Below are 16,917 nucleotides of genomic sequence, written 5' to 3'. Positions count from 1 at the left end.
CTTTGCCTCTGCCTTGTTGGCTTACCATGGCAAGGTGAGTAATGACTACAAATGGTAAAACCACTGGGATGAGCAGAGAAAGAGTGAACAGCTGACATCAAGTTATTTTGGATAGTAACAATCCAAGGAATTCTTCCAGGTGGTCGAATGAACATTAGCATGAGAAAATGATGCAAATGATTGTTATACTGTAAATTAATTAGATAACTGAGGCAAATTTGCATGGGAAAAAAAATTTAACCACGTATATTCACACATAAGCCATGATTTTTAAGCTATGATTTGCTGAATAAGACACAGTGTTCTGATTTGCACATAACTTTAAACCCTACTGGGTGTGCCTGCACACATTGTAGAAGAAAATAAATCACACTGTGCCTTGATATTATGTAAGAGTAAGGGCATAGACAGATGAGTGTGTGACAGTCATGAACAAAGAAATGTTGTGCTAGACCTTATCATAATGGAACTGCAAATGTTGCCAAGCTCACAATGCTATAATACAAATCCATAATACAACCATATTTAGAATTCTGTACAGTTCTAGACTCCCCACCTTAAAAGTGCAGAAAAATACTGCTACAGACAATACATATGAGGAATTAACTGCCATAGAACAAGTGATAAACATAGACAAAATAGCTTTGAAAGGGAATCAGACTATTTTGCAAAGGACAGATCTATGAAAGGCTGTGAAACACTCTCTTACGTTTAAAAAAAAATAGGGTTGTTGAGGTGCAAGAACAGGAATGAGGGGACTGTCGCCATCAGATTCAACTTTTAGGGTTCCTAGAAGCATTTGGAAGCATGCCAGCATGGAAACTGAATGCTCAAAGGGATTTAAATCTGCATGGCCCTTTTTTTTTTTTGTACCTAAGTTAAAAATTCCTATCATTTAGGGAGCATCTACCCAGTATGGTTTTATAATCATAAAACCACACCCCATTCAAGTATTAACCTGGTCTGACCCCCTTAGCTTTTCAAGATTGACTAAAGTTGATTAGGTGTTGCCACCTAGGCAGACTTACTTTTGGATAAATATGTACATAAAGTGCAATCAAAACACATGATGATTTGCAGGTTGTTGTTTTTTTTAAGTTCTTTCATTGATGGCAAGTCACATCCTCCTGCTTAATGGGAGGGTTGTTCCTCCATAGTCTGAATGGGATCCTCATAAGACAGAACAAGCTGTATGTAAGTAATACAGCTGTGGGAAACTTAGTTGTTAGGAAGAACTGAGACCAAGAGACACACCTGTGAGAATGTTGGAGCATCGTAATGAGGATTTTCTTTATAGTGAAAAGATCCTAGGTTCAGTCTCTGATTTCTTCAAATCTTCTGTTTCAAGCTCTATATCAATGCTGATAATACTAAGCTTCAGGATCGATGGGTAATTCAATGCAAGGCAGCTTCCTAACCTCAGAATCCTTAGGGTCAAGATCAGTAGGGTATTGGTGATAAAACGTGGAGATTTTAGGATACACGACTTCTCCATAGGCTTGCATCCCATAGTGTTTGATATCCCGTTATGTTTAGCAGAACAACAGTCTTGACTATTATTCACTGTTGCTGTGTTGGTTGGCAGCTTTTCCATCTCTGCACTTCTATGTATCTCTGATAAGAATTTATTTTCCTAATCTCTGCAACCATCGCAACCCTGGTTCTTCTGGGCTCAGGTGGTGTGGTAGAGACAACTTCTTGCAAATTGACACATCTTCTGAAACAGTGTAGGACAGTGTTTTTCAAACATGGCAATGTTAAGATGTGTGGACTTCAATTCCCAGAATTCTCCAGCCAGCATGCTGAAGAGTTGAAGTCCACACATCTTAACATTGCCAAGGTTGAAAAACACTGGTATAGAAAATGCTCAAAAAGACTGAAATAGGGATTCGTGGAAACCAATGACCTCACATTGTTCTTCCATTTGTAGAAACCTATCCTTCCATATTGCATACATTCACTCAAAATAAATCAGTCTAATGTCTGGCTGCAAGCTTTTTTATACTGCTGTAAATTTTTGAAGTCAGAACTTTCTCTAGCAGATTTCCCCCCCCCCCTTTGTTTTGGAGCTTAGTCTTCTCACTGTGCCCTAGAAGCCAGAATACTATCTTCTGGAGATCACATATAATATCTTATACCCTCCCTACACATTCTTGCCTTTGCTTGCTGTTTCTTGCTGCTCAGAATGATTCTCCTAACTGTAGGGAAAGCCTTGGTCCATAATTGCTCTTTGTAATGATCATTGTCCTGACCTTTGGCTAACTTCCTGAAGTCCCTAGCATTTCCCCCCCTCTTTGATGGATTTATTGACTAATAGGGCGAAGTCAAATGGTAATACTGTTACAATGGTACACACAGAAACTATGGATGAGGTTTTGGATGCTTTCCAAATACCTCTGGAGCAAGTAAAGGTCAGGGAAATAATAATATATATGTACAGTTTTTCTAAATCTGAAAGTTAAAAAAAAATGCAAGCTTGCATATTGTTTTACTAACTTGATTTTCTGCTTATAAGAGAATTGTGTATTGGTGCAAGTGAATGGATGGATTCACACACTGCACAAAGCCATTACATGGTTTGTTTATGGTATACTTGAGATGTGAATCTAGCCTCTGTGGTTTATAAATTATGGTTGAATAGACTATTCCACAAAGTTTAAAACTGTGTTTATAAATTAAATTTTATCTGAACCTAGCCAGTATGTATGCATAGAAAAATGAAACTTCACCCGGACTAGAAGTAGCTCACCCTGTAAACAGCAGCGTTTGTCAAACCCTATCCAACTTTTGCAAAACATAGAATATATGCTTGCTAAACATCCCTTTATATGAATGTAAGACCAATTCAATTTCTTGCCCCTTAGGGTAACCCGGGGAATGCCTTCATAGCAGTGGAATTTCCCAATAATTGGTATTCAAGGGATGATTTTTTCCCCCTCAGAATCTGGAGGATATTTATAGCCACCATGTTTAGTAGACTTATCCTCCATGAACTTGTCCAAGACCTTGTACATGGACACCAAGTAGCCAGAGTTTAACTGGAACTCCCAGGTACCTGTGTACAAGAATCTAACATTCACATTTTACATCTTTGTTTACGTAATCATCCATTTATAGCTAACAAGATGGTTGCATAAATAGTGGAGAAGCTCAGACCCATTTCCTGTTAAAGTTTAGATATTTGCTGGCCACCATCCAGCGCTTTTGCTTTAATTAAACTTCCTGAGGCATCTTTTGGTTGACCAATAAAAATACTGGCTATTTTGCCTTTGCATACATTTCAAATAAAGTAGAAATCTGTTGCTTGAAAGAGCTATCTGATGGAAAAATAATTTGTATCATTTTATCCTTTACCTATTTTTTTAAAAAATTCTTCTTAAGTCACTTAAAAACAAATGTGTGCTCTTTTAGAAATAATCCACACAGAATAGCTCCAAATCATTGGAATATTTTCTTCAGCTATAAAGAAATGACATGATGGCTGTTATAGGTGTTATCCATTATTGCAACTCTTCTGGGTTTTTTCCCCTTCTATTCTGTAAATCAGGTTTTCTGAAACAGCTAAAGGTAAATACCAAGTGGACTATATGAAATATAGTCATATATAAAGTCCTATGGTAGTTCAGAAATTAAAGTTTCTGAAGAGAGATTCCACTAGAAAATGCATTTCATTACAGAAAATAGCTGTCACTTTTTATATATTAAATTAGCATATCAAAAAGAATAAATTAGTTTCATGATTGGTTTGTGTTGTGCTTTCATATTTAGAGTTAGTAGTTAATAGATGCTTTATTCTTTGAAATTAATTATATGCTAATTCAGAACATTATTTCATGTAACTGATTAAATTGGGTGGGTATATAAGTTTGATGCCACAACGTTATTGTTAGCTTCTAAGGCTTGTTTTTCTTTGTTGCTACAATAAACTGAAGTAACTACTCCTTTCATGGAACTTAAAATCATTTTAGATAATATCTTAGGGAAACTGCCTTCTCTATGGAATTGGCTCTCGAATCTTAGAATTATCCAAATGGGGACTATATAGGTGGGAGTGGAGTTGTGTGGTGGGCACCTGAAGGTAGGCATTTGCTACCTTGACTGATGCATTTAGGATTTTTACACAAGATCCAAAATAGATGATGAAGTTGGGACTGAAAAACTGGATCATGCATAAGGGTGGTTTGGATTCTTGATGTCCTATCGGAAGTGGGCCTTTGCTACTTTTTAATTTTCTGACTTAAAACAATGTCAGTTTCCAGCCCATCTCTCTAAAAGTTGCTAACCATATAGAGTACCCTTTAGAACGGTAACACTTTTACTGCAGAAGAATTTAGCAAGGTTATATCCTTCTGTCTGCTACTGGAAAATCCATGGGAGACATTAAACAGCAGCTGAGGAAGACAGAGAATTCATTAGCCTTGCTCATGACATATGGACATTTAAGATTCTTTTGGCATTTAACAACCAACGTTCAACTCCACCTTTATGCAAAGCTTTCCAAAATTCAAGGTTATTCTTTGTATATAAACATTCTTTAAATTTGTACTGTATATGTATATGTACTGTATATGTATGTATGTGTGTATACATATATATGTATGTGTATATATGTATGTGTGTGTGTATATTCTCTAAACACATATACTCTCTCTGTGTACACACACACATTCTCTTTCTATATATGTGTGTGTTTGTGTGTCTGTGTGTCTGTGTGTATAATGTTTAACCTTTTTCATCCTTTTCCAATACATTTTTTTTTCCAATCAAAATTACTCCACATATTTGCTACCCATCTACAGTTTGCAAAAGACCACAAGGATAAGCCAGAAGGCTATTGGAAGAATGTTCTGTGGATGGATGAGACCAAAATAGAACTTTTTGGCTTGAAAGAAAAGTGTTATGTTTGTCGAAAGGCAAACACTGCATCCCAGTATAAGAGCCTTATCCCATCTGTGAAACATGAGTATCATGGTTCAGGCCTGCTTTGCTGCCTCTGGACCAGGACAGCTTGTCACCATTGATGGAACTACGAATTCTGAATTGTACCAGCAAATTTTTCAGGAAAATGTCAGGGTATCTCTCTAGGAAATGAAGCTCAAGAGAAAGTGGGTCATACAGCGAGACAACAATCCAAAACACACAAGTCGTACAACCAAAGAATGGTTAAAGCAGAAGAAAGTCAATATTTTGGAATGGCCAAGTCAAAGTCCTGGCTTTAATCCTATAGAATGTTATGGAAGGACCTGAAGCAGGCAGTTTGTGCAAGGAAGCCCACACCAACATCCCTGAGTTGAAGTTGTTCTGTAAGGAGGAATGGGCTAAAATTCCTCCAAGCTGACATGCAGGACTGATCAACAGTTATGGGAAATGTTTAGTTGTAGTTATTGCTGCCTAAGGGAGGCACACCAGTTACTGAAAGCAAAGGTTCACATACTTTTGCCACATACAAATATGTAGCTTTGGATAATTTTCCTCAATGAATAAGAATAAGAACTTGTGTGGAGAACAGATCATATTTTAGATCATATTTAAGCAGAAATATTGAACGTTCAAAAGGTTTCACAAACTTTTAAGCACCACTGTACATTCTTTGCAACGATCTTTTTTCCCTTTATACAGTATCTTTTTCTCATCTTCAGTATTAGCACCTATCATTCTCTTATATACATTTTTTTAATCCACAGCCTTCATTCACTTCATTCCATCAAGCATCCTTTTTCATACATCTCATTATCATAACTCCACATGGTTCTATGGAACTCTGTAACATAAGTGTCTTTACTCTGTTCCACATAACTTTCACACTCTCTTTCCATTCATACAGTCTGACATATATTTTAGCCTCTCATTTATAATAAAACCTTCACCTTCACTTCTCTGCATGTACTCATCAATTCTACACCACAAGATAAGATCACTATTGATACTTCTTTGTTCCATTTCATTTCGTTTCATTTCCTGCTGTCTACTTCTCTTACGTTCCAAATTACAAATCATGCTCTTACCAAATCAGCCCATAGATAACTACTTCTGCCATCCATCATGGCTTTGGTCAACTGATGCTTTAAGTAGAATAAAGAAGGTAGCCCTATTTATCAGCCTTAGTCATACCTGTGCACATGCAACATTCCCTGGTAGAGATAAGGACAATGCCAGTCAGTTTAGGCAATATGCCATAAATACAACTAAAGCCCAGTTGCATCTCAAGGATGGTCACACTATTCCAGGCAAGCTCTCCTCTCTAATTTAAAGACTTTGTAGCCAGCCAATATACCATTGCCTATAACCCATCAACTAGGACATACAAACTGACACATTCTCAGGGCGCAATAAGCAATAACAAACATAAAAAATAAATACAAAAACAATGACAAATAAAAGCAGAAATTAAAAAAAAGTTAATAGTAACAGCAGCAACAATACTTTTTTAAAAGGCCCAGGAGAATAAAAATCTCTTTGCTTGGTACTGAAAAAATGGTAAGGTTGATATCAGTTGTACTTCATGGGGAAGGGCATTACAAAGTATGAATATTATCACTGAAAATTCTTACTCCTAAGTACCCATCATACCTCAACAGGCCCTCCAAAGAAGATCTTAGCATATAAATATGAACATACCAAGTGTAATTCTGTGTCCCAAGCTATGAAGAGCATAGAATCATGAAATCTTAGAACTTGGAAGAGACTGCAAGAATAATCTAGTCTAGTGATGGCAAACCTATGACATGCATGTCAAAGGTGATACGCCATGATGTTTTGGGTGACACGCCAGTGTTCACCAACACCCGACAACAACTATTCTCCCTGTTTGAGATATCAAAGAAACTGAGTCTGTTTTACTCATATTTCATTTTTGTAATTATTTGGCGTTTCTTAATATAATACATAGCACCACACATGACTGGACTGTATTTTTTTTTAAATAAATGAGTATGTAAAGAATTGTTTCTCTTTTGTTCAGGGTGTGTGTGTATGACACGCCAGCAGAGTCAGGTTAGGCATTTTCTGAATTTTTGACATGCCAAGCCCAAAAGGTTCACCATCACTGATCAAGATGTTCAGAAAAACCAATTAAACTATCCTTGAGAGGTGGCTGTATAGCCTCTCCTTAAAAACCTCCCAAGATGGAAAGCCCATATCCTTAATAGGTAGGTGTTCCACAGTTGTACAGATCTTACTATTCGGAAGTTTCTCTTTGTATTTAAACAAAATCTAGGTAGCTTCAACTTATTATCATTGTTTCTGGGCATTTCTGTGGTAATGGAATATAGTTCCCAAATATCTATGGCACCCTTTTGTGTCTCTGAACACTGGTATCATGTCTTTCCTCAGTTTTCTTTTCCCCACAGTGAACATGCCAGGTTCCTTCAGCCCATCCTCAGGTCCATGCATGACCTTTGTCACTCTCTGAATCAGTTCTAACCTGTCAATATCCTTCAGGAAATGTGCCCAGAATTGTACACAATATTCTAGGTGTTGTTTCACAAGTGCAAGTAGAGAGGACTTAGCACCTCACATCCTCTGCCTTGATATAATGCTTCTTCTGATGCAGCCCCAAACTCTATTAGCTCTTCTAAAAGATGTCTTTTATTGTCTCATGTCCAGCTTGTTGTCAGTGACCACACTCAAGTCATTCTCTGGTGCTCCCAAGCCACCTTCTATGTGTGCCCTATTTTTTTTTTATTCCAACCAGCCAGTAAATAGTTTTAAAGGATAAAATCAGGAGACTATGAAGATGTTACAGGATTGGCATGGCATGTTAATATTGCCCAGTTCTAGTCAAGCCACAGCATTTTGTATTAACTGATTATCCAAATTATCCTTAAGGGCAACCCTACGTATTTATTTATTTATGTATATATCACATTTGCACCCCACTATGGTTGAATGCAGATTCTTACTTTTACTTATTTATTTATATTTATTATAGCTGCCCAGCTCCAATGGGTGGCTAACAACATGGTAGCTAAAACATGAAAAAACAATAAATAACAATTAAAAATTAAAAATACAAAAGCCTATAGTCAAAAATACAAAACATAAATTTCAGATACCATTTGGTGTCAGCCCCCAATACCCTCTGGAACAGTTCCATTTTCAGATAAGAGTTGGAGCCAAGCACAATTCTCATGGGAGGCCATTCCAGTGAGCTGGTCTTAGGACGGAAAAACAACACCTGAATTGCAGAAATTTAAAGAAGTTTTTGGGGAATGGATTATCCTGATCCTGTTGTACTTTCATAAAACCTTAAAAACCTAGCTCTTCCAACAGGCCCTTGGGATGGTGGTTGGCTAGGAGTATGTTTAGTTACCCTTTCCTAACGTACAACATGAATTACACTGCTGATTTTGTCCTTTTTAATTTTACTTGTTATATTTTTATTTGATGTGTTAATCCTATTCTGTAAGACACCTAGAATTACTTTTTGATTAAGGCTCCATGTAAATTGACAAATAAATACATACATAAATGACTGTCTGTAGTTTAAGCTATTATATAACGTATGTAACACTCTATGTGATAAATAGCCTCATATGTTTGGAATGCTTATAATAATGTCAGTATATATTATCATTATTCTGTGTTGCAATAGGTCATTGCAGTCTTCAGATCACTCATCCTGGCATAATCCCATTGACCTGATTGGCATTATTTCAGAAGGATGATGAATACTACTTTTGGTAGTATGTAATAAATAATAATAATAAATAAACGATACTTTCAGTGCTAGATTCATTTATTATCCTTTCTGTATTTCTTAGTAGAAACACAGAGTTACTAATTTGTGCAATATATTTATTGCATGGGCAATTAAAATAATTCCAAGAAATCACACCCATAGCAACCTAGTACGAAATCTAATATGAGTTAAAGGAAATATCAGTATAATTATTCTCACTGTACATCTCCATACTGGATACACTGGATTGCATCAATCCAGTGCAATAAAGGAAGTAATACATTTTACACAGATGTCGCATCTTTACAACTGAAATATTGCTTGTGCATAATCAATAGCAAAGAGCAGCAGAAATAATAAAATAAGTACAGCAGAAAGTAGTCAAATGTTACACTGGTAGCTGTTACAGTTTATGAAGCAACTCAAAGGCAAAATCACCCTTTGTTTTGTATCTTTGATGTAAATCGGCAACTTTTGCTGTTAGCTGGGGTTTTGCTAAGTGGTGCGAAAAGTGCAAAGTGTTCGTGGTTGTACAGTTTGTCACTCTAATCTGTCGGTTTCAGAGGTGACAAATACTTTAATTAGAACAGAAATGCAACTAATTCTCAGCTAGAGAAAACATGGTGGTTTTTCATCCATCAGAAAGGCAGTAACAAAAGCACAACCTTATTAGGATATCAGATACCTAGAAAGAAATTTAGTGATAAATATTTGAATTAGGCTTCTTTCAAAGATAGATTTTCAAGAGATCGGTTATACTACTAGCTGACTGTTCTAACTTATATTAGAGATGCTAGCCAATCTTAATAGCCAAACAAATATTCAGATCAATGTTTTATTAGAACACGTTGCTAAAGATCTGCATATATCTTTTATCCGCATAATGATTGCAACAGTTCTGTAAAATAAGCCTGTGCCACTAACCCCATTACAAATGGAGCAAATGCTGAAGTTGAACAAACAATGACTTTGCTAAAGATATGGTACAGCAAGAAAAAGTTTTACCAGTGGACTATTGCTCCAGATACGTTCTTTGCAGCCCCCAGAATTACCTGAATATGTGCCAACAAAATTTAACCACAAACTGCCAAACAATGGTGGCACAATTAGTTTTTAAATGTTCATTCAAAGGGGAAAAATGAGCTCTATATGCATTCTAAGCATGGCCTGTTATGATGACCTCCTTACCACACTGCACAATGAAGTTCTTGGCCCCCAAAAACTGGACTTAAAGAGTGATGAATAATAATTCAGTTTGAATCAGAGATTTCCAAATCAGAGGCTATTCTCTTAACACCCTTCATCAAATATCCAGTGCGATGTTCCATAATGCAGTTGCCTTGTGCATAGATTACTCCTGATTCTGCAACATTATTTGGGAAAACCAGAGCTTTGCCCACCCATTTTCTAGCCCTGAAAAAACAGAAATATATAAAAATGTTATTACTCTTTTCAGTTTTTATCAGGTGAGGACAAAATGTGCAGAAACATTAGACAATTATGAAGGAATGAAGTCCATCAAATTTCACAGAAACTGGTTCAAGTGTTGTTGAATTATATTACTTTGTTGAATTATATTACTTTATAATATGGGTTATCTAATTTTTCTTGTTTATTATTAGAGTGGATAAAACTTACAGAAAGGTGAACTATTATGTGGGGATGAAGCATAATAAATGTGACAGAAGTCAGTGCAAGGATTTTTAAGTTACATATTCCTTTACCCAAAGCAACTGTTTGTACAGACTGCTTTTGCACAATTCATAGCAATCCTTTGCTGGTGAAATTTGACTGAGATAGCCCCCTGCCCTTCTTCAATCTTCAGTGGCACTGCTTAATGTACTAACACGTACACACCCACACGTACTTATCAAGAGTGCCAAAATGAAATGAATGAAAGAGAGGAAGAAGACACTGCTATAATCATTTACAGAGCTAAAATACAGAAGCTTTTGTAATAAATTTGTAATAAATTACTTACAAGAGAAATGAATAAATAAGAGGACTAAGTAAAAACACAGTACAATTGAACAATTGTTTTTCAGTGAAATGAAAGATTAAACTATGCAATGAAAGGGAAGGATGGGATCTTTGGATAAACACCCTAAGTGAAAGAAGATCAACTGAGAATTGAAATTAACTTGGTTAAAAGCAGATGCTATGAGACAATGCAGAAAAACCAACAAATTTCTTTCTGTTTTTTCCAATCTTATTGCTGCTTTAAAAGAAGGGTTCCTCTAATCTGATGATGGTCCTGTACCACTGTGAATCTCCCTCCCTAAGAAAGGGTTATATGAGCAAATACCTAAAAGTGCTGCATTAAAGCCTCCTTTTCTGGCATACAGCATAGTATTCTACCTTTTTCAGTGTGATGAGTTTTTGAGCTCCATATCACAAGCAAAATTCCACGGAATATTTTGAACTGGAGACATTTCAAGTTAGATAATTCCAGCCCACTTTGAATGAATTTAAAACCACTTTGATTCACTCCATTCTGCATCTGATCCAGGTTTTTCACCAAATCAGATCACAACCGTATTACACAGGATGTTTTTCTACATAGATATCAAATCCAATGGGGGGGGGGGGAAGATTGCCAATATGTACATTGTACATATTGTGTGCAGTACAGTTGTACAGTAATTGTGCATGCATCTATTTTGCTGGAACAGAAAGCAGAAATTGGTTGTGTTTTTCCAATGCATCTGTTCTTACAGCCAAGGCATACCTCTGGGGTAAAGTATGGAGCTTCAGCTTCAGTCATTGGTATGTCCAAGAGGAAAACAGAAGCTCAGTTAGACATTTGTATATTGGTAGCCTTTAACATGGTTTTGAAGACAGTCTAATTACCTTTTGGGATTCTCTTTCAAGAGGATCTCTTCTGATGGCAGAGTTTTGGCAGAGTTTAGCCAGCTATTTTCCTGCAAGTTACTGTATATGAATGGAAAATGATTCATCATTTTATAATACTATGCCCAGGGAGAGGGACCACATATTGCCTGTCTAACCTGGATATTAGGAGAGGGAGAAAGGTGATTGTACTTCTGTAAATAATCCAGTCGTGCTGGGGATTGTTTCCTTAGAAATCTGGTGGGACATGAATCAGCTAATGCTGTGAAACTCTCATTTTTTGCTTACCCTAGAAGTGAAAATAATACATCCTCAGCATATATGTGAAAATAGTATTTTCTTATCTTGAAGAAATGCCAACTATTTCCAATCATTTCCAATGTACTATAAATGTTCAGTGTTCTCACAGGAAAATACTGCAAGTTGCTCATCAAGTAGCTACTCTAAAAACTTTAACTGGTTTAACATTTTCACTTCCTCCGAAAATTTTGAACAACTTCAATAATTACATTTCCCAACATTTTTTGGAGAAAGACATGAGATTAAAAACGCTATTTACATGGATTCCATTCCTAGTGCAATTTATTTCAGTCTATTTCCTTCTCTCCTTCCCTGCAGAGTTGTTATGAGGATAAGTGAGGTTAGAATCAGGCACACTGGGTGTGAATAATTCCCTTAGCACGTGTGCCTATGGTGTCAGTGTTATGGCACTGTCATTGCGATGCAATGTCATCTTTTGTGACATCTGCTCACAAAGTAGTTACTTAGCCTAATTTGACATCCTTCAGTGTACTCTTGGCAGGTTTCGAGAGCAACTTGTAAAAGTGTTATCACGATAATAACAAAGTCATCTTCTCTGTTATAAATTGTTTTTCTGAAGCAAACAAGTGATACTTATACAAAACATCTGAAGAACTCTAAAGCACCTTTGTCTGGAGCTGAAAATAACTCTTGTGTGTGTGTGAGTGAGTGAATGTGTGTGTGGGTTTAACTTTACATAGTAACTTATCTTGCCACAACATTTTTGTCTAAGCACCAGTATAACCCTTGAACCTGAGCTCTGGGAAGAAGCTTGTGAACTAGGACTTTTCTATAATAAGCTCAAAGAGGAAAACAGAATTCCTGATCAAAGGATAATTACTTCTTGAGCTTGTTGTACCTAAGGCGTGGAATCTTTTGATTTATTACCAAATATTATTTTGCGGATTGTTACAGTGCCTTAAACTTGCACCAAGCCCTAGATAGCCTGGCACAAAGGCTTAATTAATTAAGCAAGAGCCTCCATAGAAGCAAATATACCTGAAAGTGCATGAGGTCAGTGTTTTGCAAAGCATCCCATTTAAATTATTGAACAAAAACTTTTCTTCCGGTCAAGGCAGTGATATAGCAATTTTTTTGAGTGACTATTTAAGCAAGCTTAATGCAAGACAGATATTATTTCTAAAACACCCATGAGGGTTAAGAATCAACATTCTAAACTATTATAAAAATGGAAAGTTTTTCACTTCATATAACTTCATATTGGAAGTTATAACTTCCTAATTTCAAGTATGATATATAACTTCATAACTTCCTGTAACTTCGCATTTGGATTTAAAGAAATTGGTATAGTACAATGCAATATTTTTGATTGCTAGTTTGATTATAGGGATGGATACTTTAGATTTAGATTTGCAGTCTATTTAATTTTAAGATTTCATTCTCAATCTTCATTCTGAATACAATATGAGAGGTTTATTGCAAATGTGTGGGTTTGCAATCCTGTACTAACTTATTGACAACAAATACCATTCAACTCATTTAAACATTCTGAGTAAACATGTATAGGATTTATTTATTTATGTATTTATTTATTTATACAATTAGCTACCCAATTCACAAAATGCAACTCTAGACGGCTAACATGGAATGAAAAACAAAATCAGATAAGCAATAAATATGAAAGAACCAATAAAATGCAATATAAAACTACAGAGTCCAAAGCTTCAATATATTCAAAATCCTACATAATTTTCCAGATGGGCTTATCCAGTGTCTTAACCTAGTGCTTAGGCCAGCAAGATCAGGGCCCCATGAATGTTGGGGGATATGCTATTCAAAAGGGCACGTGCTACAACAGAGAAGGCACACCTCCTTGGTCACAATAGATGGTATTATTTCATGGAGGGGCATGAAACATGCCCACCCAGTTGAATCTCTAAAATATCTTTTACTGAGGTACAAGGGTGGTGAGAAGTTTTGAATGTCAATTTTTTGGTAGTGTCAGGAACTTACCTTGAGATAAAACAGATATGGAAGAAAAAGAAAGCGGTGCAATAAACAAGAGGTAAAGTAAAACAACAGCAAGAAGAAAAACATGAGTCCCATCTGGGAAAGTGAAATGTACAGGAAGACAAATTAATCTCCGAAAAGAATGAATGGAGTATGAATATAAGGAAAGAGAATGTGGAAGATGGTTGGAACAGAATGAAAATATGGACTTTGCAGAATGCCACAGAAGTATGTGGAGTTATGCTGATGGAATGTATGGAAGAGGAGGCTTGGTGGAATGAAGTGAAAAGGGCTGTGGATGAGAAAAATGTACATAAGGAAAGAAGGAAACAAATGCTGCAAAAAAGGAGGATGAGGGGAAGTTGATGTACACAGCGAAAAATAGTTGCAAAGGATGTAGTCAAAGAGAGCAAGGAAGAATGAAAAGACATAGAAAAAACTAAAAGCATTTTTGATGGAAATAAAAATTATTTTGGAAGGGGGTGATGAGGGATAAACAAAGACCTTCCAGCAGAGTGAATGCAATGAAAAATAAAAGGAATGAAATGATTTGGGATGAAACTGAAATAAGGAAACACTGGAAGGAATATTTTAAAGATCTGCATGGAAATGATAGCGATAGTGATACGTTGGAGTGGAATTGAGACAAATGGTGTAAAAGCTACTGTCTCAGAATAAAGATGAGAAGGAAGTCATAAATGCTGTGAGAGTGTTGCAAATTGGTATGGCTAATGAGGTAGACAGTATATCTAGATAAATGCTAAAATATAGGCATGGTTTGCTTATGCAGTGGCTTATGCAATTTATTTAATGTCTATGTATGTGAAGATCTACATTTATTCCATTATTCTCTTCCATAATAGGAAAGATAGCAAGAGTGAATGCAAAAACTAGAGGGCAATTAGTTTGTTAAGTGTGCATGGGGAAGTATTTTGCAAAATTCTGATTGAAAGGGTAACAATGAACAATGTTTGGGAAGTGCAGCATGGGGCGTGTAGACAAGAGTTTTACTCTTTAGGAGATAATTGAGAAATGTATGATGAGAAAGAAAGTTGATTGTATATTTGATGAGTCAGAGAAAGGACGTAATAAAGTGAATAGGTCTGACTTGTTTGTGTGAACATGGAAGTTGAAAGCTGGCTGCTGAATACCATATGAGCAGTATTTGATGGAAGGAAGATATATGTGAGACTAAATACAACGCTTAGTTAATGGTTCAGTATTAAGTTAGGAGTAAGGTTATGTAATATCCCCGTGGTTCTTTAGTATACCTATAGATAAATGTATAAAGATTCCTTTAGTAATGTTAAAAATCATTGGTTGCAGACATGAATATAGATATACTGTACTTTTGTATGCAAACAATGTTATGCTGTTGGCTGAGAACCTGAATGATTTGCAACAAATGTTAGATAGATTGTATGATGCAATGAAAAAACTACAGCAAGTAAATTAATTTATATATCTTGGTAGAATGTTTATTAAAGATGTGAAAATATACGAAGACATTTTAAGACATGCAAATACTAAGAGAAATTAAATAGGTTACATGTGGTCTATTGTGAGAAACAAATGTTTGTTGACAGAAATGAAAATAGCTATGTATGATAGTGTGCTTCTCTTCAGCTGCATCAGGATCATAAGTGACAGCAAGGCTCAGAAGCTTTAGACTTTTGTGGTAGACCACAAAAAAACGGTGTGTCATCATTTTCAGTAACGCCAACCGAAGAGCTGGAGACACTAAGATGACCAGAACTGTGTCTGCACTAACATTCAGTCTTAGCTATTTGGTCTGTTGGTATTTCTCTTTGTGATATAACTGCCCAAAGCACTTTGCAAATGGAAAGGCAGACAAATATATATAAATTATGTGAGGAAAACCCAGCTTGATCTTATAGCCAATGAAATAAGTTTGAATAGTCTGCACTAAAGATGTGAGATACGAAGAGCACAGCTGAAGCTCCCACACTGAGGGCCATCACTAAGAAAGTCCTGCTGCTTCTCCTTCTTAATCTGGCTATTCTAACTGGCAGACTCATGAGTGCAACTAAACATTCAAGCAGGATTGGGTGGGATAAAATAGGTAATCCCATTTCAGATCTTTTCATAAAAGACAGTTAGAAATCCCCCCAAAACAAACTGATACCCAATGCTGCTGACATAAGTGAGATGTTACATGCTGTTTTCTGTCCTGTACTAGCCATCTGATGGCTGCATGCTCACCAGCTGGAATTTCTCACCTACCCTCAAAGAAGACTGACAGAAAGCATATTTCAGTAATCCTGGTTCAAAACAGGGCCACAACATATTATCCTGATATGATAAAAAGTATTCATGGTCACTTTGCCACCTGGGTTTCACAGCTAGTAACAAGACCAAGTGAACCCCCAAATTCCTTACCTAATCTATGGAGGGGTGTGCAGCTACATTTGACTTTAATTATCATCCAGAACAACTAGTTTTGCAAATCCACAAAGATGGATTAACTTTCAAATTGTTTTCCTATACGCCCTCAAAGAGTACCCAGTCCTTCATTCAGGAGATTCACAACCTTTCTGGGATTCCTATGTGAGAAAGAAAGGCAAAAGTATGCATGTATGTATATGTATATGTGTATGTGTATGTATATAATATTCCCCTCTCACCCTTATGGGTGGTCTGTGTCTTCCTCAATCTCAAGTCCTCTACCAGAGGCCTGGGGGTTTGAGGGTTCTGCACAGTATCTTCACTGTTCCTAGCACTGCACTCTTCTGGACAGAGAGCTCTGATGTTGTTCCTGGGATCTGTTGGAGACACTCTCCCAGCTTAGGAGTTACGGCCCCAAATGCTCCTATCACCACTGGGATCACTTTGGCCTTTACTTTCCACATCCTCTCTAGTTCCTCCTTCAGACCCTGGTACTTCTCCAGCTTCTCATACTCCTTCTTCCTGATGTCGCTGTCACTTGGCAACACTATATCTATCACCACCTCTGTCTTCTGGTCCTTGTCTACTACCATGATGTCTGGTTGATTGGCTAGTACTGCCTGTCTGGCTGGATCTGGAAGTTCCACAGGATCATTCCTATCTCTCTCTCTCTCTCTCTCATATATATATAGTGTGTGTGTAGTAGTAGT

This window comes from Python bivittatus, unplaced genomic scaffold (assembly GCF_059951505.1).
Source record: "Python bivittatus isolate LINGU-HERP-01145 unplaced genomic scaffold, Pbiv_v1 ctg000480_np1212, whole genome shotgun sequence".
In the NCBI taxonomy this organism is placed as follows: domain Eukaryota; kingdom Metazoa; phylum Chordata; class Lepidosauria; order Squamata; family Pythonidae; genus Python; species Python bivittatus.
This window is presented reverse-complemented; position numbering follows the sequence as displayed.